Raw genomic sequence first — 10,931 nt, 5'->3', positions numbered from 1 at the left:
ATACATAGAATCACCCCAAGGCAATATATAGACTATAACTTATTACCTAATAATCAAATAATAACTATGGGAGAAATGATGCACTGTCTGAGGAAATTTAAGGAAAAAGCCCCTGGGCTCACAGGTATTACACGAAATATGATCATGAATCTACCTGAAAACATTTTAAATACACTATTAAACATTTATAACGCATGCTTAATAACTGGTTACTTTCCAGACAAACTAAAATATGCTAAAATGATATTTATTCCTAAGGAGGGTAAGGACAATAAGGAAATATAAAACTACAGGCCAATATCTTTATTAGAAATTACCGGGAAACTATTGGAAAAAATATTAAATTCAAGACTTATAGCCTTTTTAACACAACATGGGAAAACTAACAACAGACAACATGGATTTATGCCCAATAGAAATACCCTAACTGCAATAGCTACAATAACGGAAATAATTGCAATAGAAAAAAGCAAGGGTAACCAGATCAATATAATTTTAAGGGATGTTTCTAAGGCTTTTGATAAAGTTTGGCATTTAGGCTTAAAATATAAAATATTAAAACTGGGACTTAACGAATACTTGCTAAGAATATTGTGTAACTATTTAGATGATAGGAGAGCACAAATTCAAATTGGAAACTTTTTGGGAACTATGTTTAATCTTGAGAGTGGAGTACCTCAAGGAGGATGCCTTTCTCCAACACTATATACAATTTATACTTCAGACACACCTCAACCTACCCACTTTAGTGAATATGTAATGTTTGCTGATGATATTACTCAAATAGTATCATACCCAGGAAAATCAACTCAATTTATGGCACTCTACACGGTAAGAGCGATAAAAAACATAAATGATTTTGAGAAAAAATGGAAAATCAGGGCAAATAAGAACAAATTCAAGATAATACCAATAGCCAAGATTAAAACAAGTCCAGTAATAGTCGACCAGGAACTATACCCATACGACACTGAAGGCAGGATGCTTGGATTAAAACTAACAAAAAGAGGATATATAACATACTTAAAAGATAAAGAACGACAGGCAAGAATAAGATTATCAAAAATAAAACGCTTTAAGAACCTTAGCATTAATAACAAAAGAAAGATTTATATTGTCCTTGTCAAATCAATTATGGACTACCCACCCATCCCATTGAACACCCTTAGTAAAACGTGCATTAAAAGGTTACAAACAGTACAAAATATAGCCCTCAGATTTATATATAACATAAAATATACAGACCACATCAATAATTAACAGCTACACAAGAGAGCAAACCTCTTAGCAATCAATGTAGATATACACAACAAAGCTGTAAATATTTGGAAAAAAGTGACTGAACTTAACACAGAAACATATCAAAACTGGATAAATAATATAGACAACGAAGAATTCCAAGAACACAGTTGGTTTAAATCAGCCAGGAAGAAAGTAATTGAACCATCTCCTGCCCCAATATACATATAAAACATTAATAGAGAGAATAAAAGATGAGAGTGACCTACCAGCTCCACAAGAACCTGGCAGGCCTCTCCATACAGCGTACCTTTAGACTAACATAACTAATATTTAACATTTAACATTTAACATTTAACATTGAACTAACATCTTAGTAAAAAAAAAAAAATAAATAAATAAAAATGTGACTACCCTCCCAGCTACACAAGGACCTGGGCGGGCTCACTAACTCAAAAAAAAATAAATAAATAAATAAATAAATAAATAAATAAATAAATATTAATAATATTAATAATAATAATGTGATTACCCTCCCAGCTATATCAGCCAGGAAGAAGTAATTGAACCACCTCCTGCCTCAACATACACATTTTTACATAAAACATTACTAGAGGAATAAAGATGAGAGTGACCAACCAGCTCCACTAAGAACCTGGCAGGCCTCTCCATACAGTGTACCTTTAGACTAACACAACTAACACTTAACTAACACCTCAAAAAGAAAAGAAAAAAAAAAATAATGTGACTACCCTCCCAGTTACACAAGGACCTGGGCGGGCTCACTAACTCCAACAATAACAAAAATAATAACAATAAGCAGCATTATATAAATAAACCAATATTAATACAAAGGTCTGACGACCCAAGGGAGCAGAACAAAGACAAAACACCAATAAGAAAGATGAAGCGATCTGGTTGAGCCCAGATTCTTTCTACTCCTACTGTATTTCAGTTTCACCACTTTTCCTTCAACTCCTAATAATCTTCTTTCACCTCTTAACTGAAGACTTCGTATCGTATCTCCCTTTTTAAATATGGGTACTACATTCGCCTGTTTCCACAACTCTGGCACAACTCCAGTGTCTAATGATTTTGTAAATAAATTTACGAGAGGTCCGCTAATCTGTTCCCTACACTCTTTTAAGACTCGAGGAAAAATTTCATCCCGCCCTGGGGATTTTGTGTTCTTTAGTTTATTTATCTTCTTAAGAACATCCTCTTTTCTGATGGTGCTATTCTTTAATTTCTCTTCTTCCTTTCCCTTAAATATCAGTTCCACCTCCGGAATTTCATCGCAAATTTCTTCTGTGAAAACTGATAAGAAGTAGCTGTTCAATGCTTTGCTCATGTCTTCACTGCCATTTATCAATTCTCCCCTCCCTGACTTTAAAGGCCCAACTTTGTCCTTGACCTTTGTCCTATATACCTGGAAAAATCCCTTGGGATTCGCCTTGGATTCTCTTGCTATTTTGATTTCATAGTCTCTCTTTGCTTTCCTTACATTTTTCTTAACATTCCTAGATAGTTCATTATACCTGTTTCTGAGCTGCTCCTCCCCTCCCTTTAATTTCTTATATATTCCTTTCTTTATTCCTATGTCATGTTTAAGTTTTCTGGTCATCCACCTTGGCTCATTCTTATTTGACCTAATTTTTCTGTATGGTATATTTTGTTCTTGTGCTTTATGTAGTATACTGGTGAATATATTATAGTCATGATCAATTGTTGTGTCATCTATGACCTCACCACTTCCTACTGGGAACTGACGTGACTGTTCCCAGGTGACCTCACCTAGGTACCTTCTTAATCCCTGATAATCCGCCAACCGAAAGTTTGGGACTCTGACCATATTGTCATTATTTTTCGTTTCCCAATTTAGGGTAAACCTGATTTCTCTGTGATCACTGTTACCTAGTCCTTCCCCTACTGTGATATCTCTGATAATATTTTCTTTATTTGTTAATACTAGGTCTAATATATTGTCTCCTCTAGTAGGTTCTGTAATTAGTTGTTTCAAAAAATTGTCCTGTACTGCGTCTAGGAAGTCTTCAGATTCATAGTCGCCTACAATGTTGTCCCAGTCAATATTTCTGAAGTTGAAATCCCCCATAATGCATAGGTTGTTATATTTTGCTGCCCTACTCATTTCCTGCCATATGGGCTGAGCTGCTTCTTTGCTAAGACTTGGGGGCCTGTAAATCACTCCCATAATTAGTTTTTCTCTTCCTTCCGTGATTTCTACCCACACAGACTCGGTTCCTATTTCACCCTTTATTGAATTATTAGTACAACATTTTAATGTATCCTTGACGAAGAGTGCGACCCCTCCCCCCTTCCTACCTTCCCTGTCCTTGTGAAAAAGGTTGTACCCTTCTATGTGGTACTCTGATAAAAAAAATTTGCTCGCCAGATTCATCCAAGTTTCGGTGATTGCTTTGACGTCTACATTCTCGGTACATACAACCGCTCTCAGCAAGTCTATTTTATTTCTAACGCTCCTACTGTTTGTATAGTATACATTTAAACCTACCCTTCCCTGGTCAACCTCACTCCTCAACTGCCCCAGCTGCCTTAACAGAGTGGCAAGGAGTTCGTCTTTCCCCACACTCCCTTCCTCTTCCCCCAAGACACAACGATCCGAGGCTGCCATTTTCCTTGGTCTCTAACGGGAGCACTTGCGGGCACGACCTTCTCCAAGCTGGGTCAGGTAGCAACTGTATATATATATATATATATATATATATATATATATATATATATATATATATATATATATATATATATATATATATATATATATATATATGAGCGAGCCTCTCTGTCATGTTGTCGGGAAGTTGGGCCAGGATCTTCTTGGTAATATGGATTTGTCCAGGTGAATTGTTTTAAGCCCTTTTATGACGGCTGACACATCTGCAGGAACTATCCGCTCCGTCAGGTAGCTTCCGTCCACCAGTCTAGTGAAGTCAGTCCGTGGGAGCGGCTGGAGCAGGTGCTGATGGTCCTGCAACTGACCTAAAATGTCCTCCTCAGACTCCCTCTTGAAGCCCTCGTTCTCCTGTTCACTAATGGTAAAGATCTTCCGTAAATATCGCCGATGTAGTTGTTCTTGATTTTCTTCCTCGATTATTTTCACGTTGTTTTGGTCGAGCAGGTAAGGGACCGTGCTAGAGGTGGAACCCATCAGTCGCTTGATCCCCTTCCAGAAGGCAGCAGAGTCGCGGTAATTGTTGGCTGCCTCCCACACCAAGGCGGCCCACTTTTGTTCATGTAGACGTTTGCGTTTGTGCTGGATGACCGTCTGCAGCGCTCGATAACGGTCTCATGTTTTGCGTCCACCTACGGATACTGGCTAGCCGCCTAACGTGATCGTACTGGACTCAGAGCTGACTCAACTGGTGACGAGTGTGAGGGCGGGGAATGGTCCTGTGGGTAATGGTCGGGATGTTGTTGTCCATCTCCGTCTTCACACCAGTGTACCATTGCTCTACCGCGTCGTCGATGCCCAGTCTGCCCGTTCGAGGTTTGACCTATTTTTAGTGGAGATCATAATGGGATTGGATGAGAGCGTCACTACGACTGGCAGGTGGTCGCTGGTACTGATGGGTCCGGCGGTAACCTGCCTGTTCAGGACGGCCTCGTTGTTAAGAGAGGATTATGTCGGGTGTTGTGGCACTGGCACGTCTGATCAATGTCGGGAAATCTGGCCCAAGGTGTTGCAGTTTTCCTCTGCTGATGTCATACAGCGCCACACCGACGTTGTTCTCATTACTGTGTCCGAGAATGGCGTGGCGCTCTTTCAAGTCCCCTGTGATGTATGTTGGTTTTCTGTGGCGCAGCAACTCGTTGAGATCTTGTTCGGGTAATTAAGGACGTGTGGGAGGTAGGTACATTGTGCATATGATAGCAGGCCCCCTGGTGGTCTCCACCTGCACTCCTAGAACTGAATCCTCGAAGTCTAAGAACGCTCTGTGACTCAGCCGTGACCTGATGGCCACAGCGACACCGTCGTTCAGCTCACCCGTCATGTTCCTCTGGTATAGCCATTTTTTTTATTAGCTTTACTTTCGTCCTTTATGCCAGTACTGTTTAACAGAACAATGTCTGGGTCTAATTGATAATATAAGTTAGACAGTTCGTTTGTTAAAGCTTCATGGTGGTTATTTATTTATTTGTTTTATCTATTTTTTCATGTGAGAGTATGCTCGGGTGGGTTGATTGTAAACAAAGACCAAACGACAACGCGCACTGACAACGACAGATTTTGGGGCGGAATATTTACAGTAAATAATTAATTTCTTGGCATGTGAAGCTCATAGACACTTTTAGTGTCATGTGATCAGTTTTACCTCACACCCTCCCTCACCCTTCACACCGTGCCCACTACAGGTGATATATGAAGGTAGATAGAGAAAAAATTCGTATAATTAAATAAAAAATTTGCCATACCGTTTTCATTACTTAATATCCGCTAAACATGTGTGGAAAAAAATGAACGAAATCAAAAAGCTCCTTTTAGAGTTCGCTATCAGCTCCAGTATTACCGTAAATAATATGAATTAAGTAAGATTAGTGATCTGGGTTAAGTGAAAATTAATGATCTTAGTAAAAGATAAATAGTGAACGCACTTAAGTGGTAATTGGTAATCTCGTTTTAGTGATAATTTGGGATCTCAACTAACTTGAAAATAAATGATATCAGTTAAGTGTTACTAGTTAAAATAAGTGACTTCAGTTAAGTAAAAATAAGTGACTTCGATTAATTGAAAATAGGTGACTTCAGTTAAGTGAAAATAAGTGACTTCGATTAATTGAAAATAAGTGACTTCAGTTAAGTGAAAATAAGTGACTTCGATTAATTGAAAATAAGTGACTTCAGTTGAGTGAAAATAAGTGACTTCGATTAATTGAAAATAGGTGACTTCAGTTAAGTGAAAATTAGTGACTTTGATTAATTGAAAATAAGTGACTTCAGTTAAGTGAAAATAAGTGACTTCGATTAATTGAAAATAGGTGACTTCAGTTAAGTGAAAATAAGTGACTTCGATTAATTGAAAATAATTGACTTCAGTTAAGTGAAAATAAGTGACTTCGATTAATTGAAAATAGGTGACTTCAGTTAAGTGAAAATAAGTGACTTCGATTAATTGAAAATAAGTGACTTCAGTTAAGTGAAAATAAGTGACTTCGATTAATTGAAAATAGGTGACTTCAGTTAAGTGAAAATTAGTGACTTTGATTAATTGAAAATAAGTGACTTCAGTTAAGTGAAAATAAGTGACTTCGATTAATTGAAAATAAGTGACTTCAGTTAAGTGAAAATAAGTGACTTCGATTAATTGAAAATAAGTGACTTCGATTAATTGAAAATAGGTGACTTCAGTTAAGTGAAAATTAGTGACTTTGATTAATTGAAAATAAGTGACTTCAGTTAAGTGAAAATAAGTGACTTCGATTAATTGAAAATAGGTGACTTCAGTTAAGTGAAAATAAGTGACTTCGATTAATTGAAAATAATTGACTTCAGTTAAGTGAAAATAAGTGACTTCGATTAATTGAAAATAGGTGACTTCAGTTAAGTGAAAATAAGTGACTTCGATTAATTGAAAATAAGTGACTTCGATTAAGTGAAAATAATTAGTGACTTCTGGATGACTCCACCAGCAAGACCACCAGTGAGTATTTTTACTTTTTTTTTGTAATATTCAAGATGTTGTTCCAGCCTTAGCAGCTGCCTGATGAATTTTTTCCATAGAAGATAAAAGGTTTCTTACCTTAAGAAAGAGACACAAAATGCAGGAGGAAAACTTTTTGGTGTGATATTAGTTTTGACTTTTGAAATGGGAGGAGGAAGATGGCCAGTGTCAGGTTTATACTGTAGGAATAGTTCTTTTCTCGGAAAGGAATTCTATTATATTTTAGGAGAACAAAATAGGAAGTAAAATTGTATATTTGAGGTAAGTTATGAAAGATTCAAGACTCTTAAGAATATTTTTGTCACTTGATAATAGTTGCTGGCTATTGATATTTTGGTTCCCTTTGATGTCATTTATGAAATTACTTGATATTTTGGCCACAGTAATTTCAGGAATAATGTTTTCTTCTGGTTGTTCATTGAATCTGTTCATGCTGTTTGAGATATTGTGTCAGACAAAAAGACAACTTGAGTTGATACTTGGTCACCATCTTACGTAAATAAAATAAGCATTTGTTTAATATGCTAGAGTGTCATAGACACGTCAACAGTGATATAGGAAAGAGTATTGATGGTTTGTTTCATTCATTGACGTCGTTGAAGCTTCTATTGAATAAACATTAATTATCAGCTCACTGTTACCAAAGGGATGTAACGCATTGTTACTGTTCATTGTTTTTTAGAGACAATAGTATTAGTTAGTAGTAAAGGTTAGAAATCATATATTAGTAACGGGGATGAAGGCCGTTGGTAGAGGACCTGAAGTGTGGCATTACTTTAAAATTCATGTGAGTTCTAGTTTTTGGTCATGGCAGAAGTGTCCAAGAAGTCCAACTGCTGTATTGTGACGGTTTATTGTTTTACAAGATTTGTTTTAATAAGATTACTGTAGAAAAAATTCTAACACTGGTTTATTGTTTTACAGGTTAGAACTTCAGAAGCGTGTGTGGTAAGTACAAAGCTTGACTGTTTGAAACTTCATTATATTTCTATCAGTTGTACGAGGGAAGGTTATACTAGGGTGCAGCTTTAAATATGTACATCCTGATTTATGATTTGTGTCGCGTTAAAAATTTACTAAAATCCACCAAGAAAAATGTAAATTACCCTGAAATAGATATACGTGTCTATGAGTCTTAAGATAACAGTTAATTTTATCTTTCATTAGTTCATAAAGTGGGAATAAACTTTGAATATTGGGCCTTGCTTTATTAGGGAGCAGATTTTATTTTTAATTATGTTTTATTGCATCTTACTAACCCTGCAGACCGTTCAGTACCAGAAACCTAGCGGTGTTAACATCAGGTACTGAGATAAATCAAGGCTTGTAACATTGTCAGCTTTAAGTTGAGGTTAGGTTAGGTTAGGTTACAATTTATAGGTTTAATTAAAATTATAAATAACACTTAGAATGAGGTTTTTAGAGGTACTGTAGTGGGTTTTTCCTTCAGATGGAGGTAAGGTTCATATATTTTAATATAATATAAATGAAAGTTTCTTTAGGTTATTTAAATTAAATATAATGTTTATTGTGGATGGAGTGAAGGTTCTTGAATATATTTTAGAGAAACAGTTTTGTGAAGTTATTTTCTGGCTTAGGTAAAAATTATTTACAGAAGAATTTCGGTGCAACACTTATGCATACTATTTTTTTCTGTTCAGTACAAATGTAACGTTTTGTTTTTCATGTGAAGAGTGAGTATTTTTTTTTTTTTTACAATTGAAGGAAAGTACATAGCTACGTTTATTTTACTGCAGCGCAATTTAACGTTTTGGGTTTTTTTTCAGATCAAACGTTTTTTTTTCAGGCCATGATAAAGTTCACGTATTTCTTTTAATGCAACAGAAAGCAAAATAATAATATTTATATTTCTTTAGTTCCCAAGAATTTTTTTCATCACATTCTGTTTTCCATTTTATCTGTTCGAATACTGTTTTATTTGTACACACGTCTGTGGTTTTTTCGGTTTACCACTAAAGCACATACAGTGTTCTTCTTGTAAGCTCAACACTGATGTAAATAAACTTCAGCTTAAAGATGTAATCCATAGACAATAATGTTTTCTTTCACGAAGCAACATTTGTAGTTTTTTCTGATCAATTCAAATGTACTCCAGTTAAAACTATATGCACGAGAATTCGAGTTTATTTTAAGGGTTTGCACATCGATTAAGAGCCAACACATTATTGGCCCTGAGCACTTCAAGGGGTAAATCTTAAAATGCTTAAGACTTTCTTACAACATAGCAAAAAAAAAAAAAATTGTACATACGAAGTAAAGCTGACTATTTTATTAAAGTCATCATCTGCAAATAGCTGAGCGGATTACAGGTACAATCATGCAAATGATCATACAAGCATGAAATTTGGTATGAACATTTGATATGGGTTACTTATTAAAACTACCTGATTGGACATTCAAAATTCCAAGATGGCGGCTATTTTTCAAGATGGTTGCCAAAATTTCGAAACGGACAATTTTTTTTTTTTTGCATATAATGACTTATCATTGGGCAATCTGTACACATAAGTTGCCTTTTCCAATGTTTTAAAGCGTGCTAGCATATCTTTGAGGTGAATAGGGAGCCAACGAGCATAGTTGACATTGGTGTTTGCAAAAAAGTAAGGTATAAGTTATGACAGAACATCACAATACATTTCAACATTTGCTTCTCTAAATGATCGGATTACTATGAATATGGTCAACTCCATGTCAAGGATAAGGCTCCAGAATTGGAACTTTGGACTTTCATATTTCCTTTGGTCACACCACTCTTCAAATCCCAAGGCTGTATCTCTAGACATACCTGAGCAGTACTCATTATACGCGTCCTTCATAAACATGTACAGACTACAGACAGTAATATGATAGGCATGGCGAGTTCTCGTGACACTACTGTAGATGCCAAGAGGAAAGACTGCTGTTCCAGATGAGGCCACGCCAGCCTCTGCAAGGCACTGTCCTGAAGCAGAGTTCCTATTGATTTTAGTGCTCTATATGAAGCTCTCCAAACATGATCACAAAGTTATCTTCTCCATAATCAGGCCGGTGCCATTGCATATGTTTGCAAGTGTATAAAGAGGCTGGTCAGCAACTATGACTGGGGTCTGTCCAGGATTCAGAAAGGCCACAGTGTCTCTAATTTTGTCCATAACATGTTTGATTGTTGCAACAGAATGAGCTTGATCTTTAACTAGTGGTAAAAGTGATGTAATGCTTACTTCAAAGGGGAATCCTCTCTCCTGTGTTGCACGATGAGCTGCTCATGTTAGTGAAACAACTTTATCTATTTCTTCAGTCAGAGAAACCTCCTCAAGCCATGTTTATCCTTTGTTTCATAGAGTAAGGGGCTGGTAATGTCCGTGTTTGGCTTGGTGGCTGTGAAGGATTTTTTATGATGTGTGCTGGAGGAACTTGGGTGAAAAGAGTCAGGAAGTTCAGGAACGTTCTTCACTGGAACTGTTCCTACATGAAGTGGCTCACGTTCCTCACCAAGATTGTCAAAGCTTGGGTGCTGGAAAACAGAAACTGGTACCATGGAAAGATGTGTGCTGTAGTTGCTGTAGAGCTATGATCAATGTTGTCTTCTGCAGATGTTGTAAAAAAGATACTTTCTAAAAACAGGTGGGCACACAACTCCACCCTTACATACTGAGAAACAACAGCGTCACCAAGTGGGGCAGATATTTCTAGATTCCTATCATAGGGAATGCAAATACCATGCTCATGGAGCAAATTTTTGGAGCATGTCATTAAGCAATCTTTTTCCTAGTCTTTGCAAACACAGACATGGCAATATACACACCAAATGGGGTCTCGTGATCCATAGTGTCTGTGAGACTGTGTTCCTTCCTTATACTTAACAAAACAGTTGTACAGCAACAGTTGTGCCATAACAAGATCTGACTTGGATGCTCCATGATGAATTTGTGATGTAATGTCTGGGTCATGTTCAATCAGTCATATGAACTGGAGAAGTGATGAAGGAACTGC

This window comes from Homarus americanus, unplaced genomic scaffold (genome assembly GCF_018991925.1).
Source record: "Homarus americanus isolate GMGI-L3 unplaced genomic scaffold, GMGI_Hamer_2.0 scaffold14827, whole genome shotgun sequence".
NCBI classification, from domain to species: domain Eukaryota; kingdom Metazoa; phylum Arthropoda; class Malacostraca; order Decapoda; family Nephropidae; genus Homarus; species Homarus americanus.
Note: the sequence above shows the minus strand (reverse complement) of the source record.